Consider the following 6,791-nt stretch of genomic DNA (forward strand, 5'->3'; position numbering starts at 1 on the left):
TGCCAGATACACACATACCCCCAATAGTGCCAGATACACACATATGCCCAATAGTGCCAGATACACACATATGCCCCCAATAGTGCCAGATACACATATGCCCCCAATAGTGCCAGATACACATATGCCCCCAATAGTGCCAGATACACATATGCCCCCAATAGTGCCAGATACACATATGCCCCCAATAGTGCCAGATACACATATGTTCCCACGGGGCCATGTATGCCCCCACAGTGTCAGTATGCCCCCACAGTGTCAGATACAAACACACACACTGTGCCCTCTAACATAAAAAAAAAAAATAGCCACCAGTTTACCAGATTAAAAAAAAAAATGGGAGCCAAACGATTTTTAATTAACAGACCTGGCAGGGTACCAGCCCAGTGGGGATACCACATACACACACACACTGCCCTCTGGTGGGTAGGTGGCATACAGGGATGAGGAGGATGCCCTGTAGTGGGTAGGTGGCACACAGGGATGAGGAGGATGCCCCGTGGTGGGTAGGTGGCACAGAGGGATGGGAGGATGCATATTGTGTGGATGGAGGGATCAGTTTGGATGCGCCACTGTATGTAACACGGAACAATGGTGGTGGGCTTGCTCACCCTGGGTGTACAGTACATGATGCTGCCACGCTTCCAGCGAGACACATATCCCCAGAACACTGTTCAGCCCGGACCCCCGCCTCCAGTTACACATCTCCTCAGCTCTCGGCAGTGATATATGACTCACCAACCACGATGTTCGCATCCAGCAATCTCCCTCCAGTTCCTGCTCTAACTGCAGTAGAGGTCCGACTGGCGGCGGCTCCTCCGTGGACACTACATAGGCAGCAGCAGAGCATACCATCTCCTCCCTCTCCGGCGGCAAGTCTCCCTCTCATTGGGACCCCGGACTCTTTCATCGGCAGCAGTGGGGGTCCTTCATATACCCACTCCGAGAGTCTGAATATGTGGGGAGACACATGCCTATCCGGGCAGAGTGCATCCCAGGGGACGCAGGCATACTTGCCGCTAAGCGACAACCGCATGTCAAAAGTCAGGCGAGCTACTACAAATGACCAGGCGAGCTACCCGTCGCTCGCGAGCGACGGGTTGGCGATCCCTGTTCTAGTGTGTACACTTCACACGAGGGAGGGGTGTTACCGACACGCGGGAGCACAAATCGTCAATGCCCCCCCTCGTCTGAACATGTTCAGACTAGAAAGTCCTCTTTAATGATGGCCATGCTGCAGCATTGCTGGTGCTCCGTGTCCCATGTGTGCACTTGCCGGTGCCAGTACCCCACCAAAGACGGGCCTCGTCTTATGTGTATGGGGTTAACGCTCTCTGCACGTTACATCTGGCCCACCTGCAGTGCAATATGGTTTTGCCCATTTCAGAAAGATTTGGCTTTTGCTATGAACTTTGAATCACACCCTATGAATCACACAGTATACATAGGTTACCTGAGATACTGAGATGCTTCCCAACTAGAGAGTTTTATACAGTATATACCCAAAAATCTGCATTCAACAAATTGTAGAATAAAGATGTAATTTTGAAAAATAAATATATTATTTATTTTGATGTACTAACAAAGCTTCTTTTGTCAACATACACATCTTATAGAAGCGCAAATACTAAGCGGTGTATTGGGCCAAATATTATTCACTATGAAAGGTGTAGACTTGGATAAATTAAACGTGTAGGGGAAAGAACATGGTAAAAAAAACTGTGCGATCTGCATGTGATTTTGACTATATAGTCAAAATCTAATGTCAGATCTCACCGTGTGTACACAGTATAAGAAATTCAAGTTATTTATAATATACACTTGCAGTGTACCTGCAACATAGTTGCCGTCCTTTCTGTCCCATCCACCAGGAGGGGGCAGACTGGTTGGCACAAAGGGGCATAGCCAAGTGGGAAGCCTTCTGGATCTTAGTTCCAGTAGATGTGACAGTAGCCCAGGTCTTACTTTCCACAAGAGGTACCAGAGATGATGACTTCCCCGGCACTCTCCACTCAGACCTACTCAGTCTGCATTTTACTATGGATACATCTACATAATTTGCAGATAATGGGGCATGTATCATGTTTTTGATCCAATCATTTATATTTCTTAGCGATAATTATATACCCTGCTGATGTAACAAAACTCAGTCATGTAGAGACAGCAGCTCTGAAAGGGGGATTGGGTATGGCAAGGGCCGCCGAGAGGCGGGGGGGGGGGGGGTGGTGAACTAATTACCCGGGCTTGCTGGTCTGACCCCCCTTCTCCCTCCCTGGCACCTGGCAGTAGCAGCAGCACACACCTCTAAGGCACATGGTGTGCTGACAGCAAGCTCGGCATGAGCGTTTCACTGACATGCTGAGCCTGCTGCTGGGACGGACGACAATAAACACCCCCCTACCTCGACTTTAGAGTGTTTTTCACCCCATTTAAACATTTTGGGAGCGTGGCGTGTGTGCGTGTGTGTGTCCACCTCCCACAATTAGTTCACGCCCCCAAAAATTTAACCAGGGACTGGCATACCTCTCGGCTGCCCTGGGTATGGCCTCCCAGCAGTCTTACTACCTACCAAAAGCAGCATTCCACCTGTCATCATCCCAACACATACAGGGTGAATTGAAGTCTTCAGTGGTCTCTGTACTATCCCATTAGGATCCCTACAGCACATGTACAGTCTGTGTACATATGGAGACATCTGCTTCAGTCCTTTCAGAGCTTCTAACTCATTTTTCAAAATAGTAGCAGGGCAGATTAGCAGGTACATTATTACTCTCCAATCTTGGTACACAAGAGCGACTCTAAAGGTTCGATTTCGGCACTTTGAGCATGTGCGTGACATCCGATCCAATGCGCGGTCCTTGCACATTGGAGCGGATCAGGAGGTCAGACAGGTTGCACATAAGATCATGTACGACCTTGGGTGCTGGTGCAGCAGCGGGTATTCGAATTTTAATATAACCTCTCAAATGACTAGCCGGCCTCTGATTGCCTGAGAGCTCAGAAGCAAGACCGCTGATTAGCTGAGAGTGCTCTCTCCCTCAACCAATCAGAGGTCGGTCAGCCATTTTGAAATTCTAATACCTGCCACTACCCATCCTACTGAACACCTGCTAGCACTCAGCACCTGCCGCCCACCCCGCTGCTCCTCCTCACCGCCCACTGCAGAACCAGCACCCAAGTTCACACATGATCTTATGTGCTGCCCATTCGACCTGATCCACTTCAGGTTGAGGATCCACCCATGATGCACTAGAATGGCTGAGTTAAGGATGATCTTGGTCTCCAACTACTCCCTGGACAGAGCCTTTATGAGGAGATCGTCCAAGTATGGTACAATATTGACCCCTTGGGTATGGAGCAGAAACATAATTTTTGCCATAACTTTCGTAAACACCCTCGCCGTTGAGAGGCTGAAAGGCAGCTCTTGGAATTGGTTGTTTCTGTCCTGTACCATGAATGTCAGGTAAGCCTGATGAGGTGGTCAAATTGGAATATGAAGGTTTGCATCCCTGATGTCAGAAACTCCCCTTCCTGTAGACCTGAGATACCCGTCCTGAGTGATTCCATCTTGAAAGTCCTCAAGTACCGCTTTAGGGAATCCAAATGTAAAAATCGGTCACATCGTGCTGTCTGGCTTGGGGAATCACAAAAAGGTTGGAGTAATAACCTCTGTAGAGAAGCGGAGACCGGAATTGTTACCTGCATAGCCTCTATTTTTTTTTTTTTTTTAATGGTTTCTAGTAAGGTGTCCCGATTTTCTTCCAAAACTGGCAAGCCTGACTTCAAGAATCTGGGCGGAGGTGGCATTAGAAACCCTGGGAGACCAACTCGATCACCCAGGAATCCCAGCAGGAGGTTCTCCAGAGATCTGAAAAATACCAAAGATGAGCCCCTACAGAGAGATCCTCCCACATTTAAGAGGAACAGTCATGCTGAGGGTTTTGCGGGAGCAGAACCCGGCTCCTGAAATCCACCATTAGCTGGACGACACTTTTTTCCTGAGGTACCTCACAGCATTTTAGGCACCCCTTGCCATCCCTCAAAACCTGACTGAGCAAAAGGACTGCAAGGAAGGATCAGGGTAAACTCGCCTAGGGGGCAAGGTTGCGGTTGGCAGGTTTGAGGACTTACCACCTGTAGCCTGCAAGAGCCACTTATTTAACGCCTCACTCGCGGCGTTTGGATTCTGGGTCCACTGATGCAGCCAGAGAGTTCTACAGGCACAATTGTAGAGGTGCGTGTAGAGATGACACCAATTTCTTTAATGTTTTTGCAGAATCAAAAAATTTTTGCAGATTCAGTAATAATTTCCTAAAAGTAACAGTATTGACCTAGGGAGTCTTCACCTAGGCCAGACTGAACGAGCTCAGCCCACTTGCTAATAGCCCATGAGATCCAACCGCCTGCAAGAATAGGCCTCTGAGAACCACCAGCTGCCACAAATAGCCTTTAAAACTATTTTCACATTTCCAATCTGCAGGATCCTTTAGGCATTGGGAGCACAATCTTTGACAACCGTGACACAGACGTTAGCAACTAGAGGGGGTTCCCAAACCCCTTAATCTTCCGAAGGGAAGACAGACAAACCTCTTCAGGTTGGGCCCAGGCCTCCCTGGACAGAGTTAAATTCCTTTGAGACTGGAAAGGTAACACGACTTAAGGTGCCCATACACTGCCTGCGACGTCTTGCAGCAGTGTACGGACACCCGACAGCGTGCGAGCCGCCGGGACCTTCCGGCGACAGGGACACATGCGATCCGTTGTGATGGATCGCATGCGTCGCTGCTTCCCGCCCGCCCCAGAACGGGTGGTCGGACGGCCAGCCAGACCGACCACCTAGTCGGGTCCGATGCACATCGGACCCGACTGCATATCAGGGAGAGGCGATTTGGTCCGATTTAACGGCCCGATTGATCGCAACTGGCCGAAATCGGACCAAATCGCTTCGCTATATGGGGGCCTTTAGGTTTCAGAGAAAAATGTCTGCCCCACCTGCCACTTCCCTGTCAGGGAGATGTAACATCTCTAACTGCCAAAATTAGGGACTCCACCCCCTGAGACATAGAAGCCTCAACATTTTCTTCAGGCAATTCCACTTCACCTTCCTCCTCTGAATCAGTTTTGAGTACAGCAGGCAGGGCACGCTTCACGGAACCTTCTAAGTTTCTGAAATCTGATTTACTAGTCAACAAGTCAGAAACAGACTGTCACTGGGATGGTGTCTGCCTGGCCACAGTTAATTCTGTGGAAATGGAGGCCATCATCCCTTTCATGGACTGAAACCATTCAGGTTCCTGGACCCTGAGGACAGATCACACAAAAGTGACCCCTCAGTAGAGGGAGAAAACTGACATGATTGACAGATTCTTCCACCATGCTGCTTTAGACAGTAGAAACACAAACAATAGTTTCCCCAAAACCAGGATATACTCACCTTGATGTCTTTGGCGGTTAGGGAAAGGGAATTTGCGGGTGCGCTTGCTGGTCCTGAGGAAGCCGTTAAGGTGAAGCTAGTCGATGATCTGGAACAGGTTGGATCCTACTGGAACTGTGCAGGTTACCACGCAGCCCACCTGGGAAGTCTGTTGGCAGACCCGCAGCCACATACAGCACCCTGGTAAGGAACCACTATTTGGATACAATTCAACTTTGTCCATGAAGTACCAAAGTGTAACTGACTTGAAAAACAGGATAAAAAGGCAATCCCCAAGAGACATTACTACCCATCACCTTTGAAAAAGGAGGTATCACACCCCACTGCTTGAAAATTTGGTAGGTTTTCCTGTTTTGTCAAACCATTCCCATTGTGTATACTGGTATTAGTATAGTGTTTATCTAATTATGCACCATTAACTACTTTTCATTTAAATTACCCTTTGTGTATTTTTAAATCTTCACAAAATAAAGCAGGTTTCATTAGAAATAATTCCAGCAGCATAGTGTGTTTTTATTGGCGTATGTATAGTTTTGAGCAGAGTACACCACATCGTTCTGCTTGCTGGTCTCTGACTGCATAGCAGCACACTCAGGAAGGATCCTGTCTACGGCAACACAGATCATTACCCCTCAAAGAGGTTGGTACCATGCCCTCCCCTAATCCCTCCTTGCAGACAGCCTGGTGCCAGTCAGACTGCCCAAAACAATAAAAATATTCTGGAGCTCTACAGAGAGCACATTTTTCGAAAATGCACTGGGGAGGGAAGACATCGAAAGGAGGAGCCAGCATGCAGGGAACAAAGAAGTTTGTGCACCAGCTCCTCTGGACCCCTTTGTAATAATTGCTTCCCAGTATACCCTATGGATATTAGAGAGGGGGGGGGGGGCTACCTGTAAGTACTTTAGGCTACCTGTAAGTACTGCACCGTGGCTTGGAGGCTGGATTGGGGAATCCTGCATTGGCCATCATTTGTAGTTAAAAATGTACCAATACAGAGGTTTCAATGTGCGGTTTACCTAGTTACACCATGTAACAGCACCAAGATTGTGTTCATTGTTGCTCATACGGGCTTTATAATAGGCTATTACAACCAGTTATTTCCCATGTTAACATCTGCTGCTCTTGCCCCATCATCCAGGATAAATTGGCTCCCAATGACGTGTGCACCTGATTGGTTGTGGAAATACATAGTGTACAGTGGGTACGGAGATCTCCGACATTTGATAATTCAGGTAATAGGGACAAACCATGAGCAGTAGCCCTTGCATACAATACACTGCACTTTATTCCGATCTAGGTGGAACCTTGCTTCCCAAACCAAGCACCATTTACAATCAGACATTACCATGTGAAA

The sequence above is a fragment of the Crinia signifera genome, chromosome 11 (assembly GCF_055691185.1).
Source record: "Crinia signifera chromosome 11, ASM5569118v1, whole genome shotgun sequence".
NCBI lineage: Eukaryota > Metazoa > Chordata > Amphibia > Anura > Myobatrachidae > Crinia > Crinia signifera.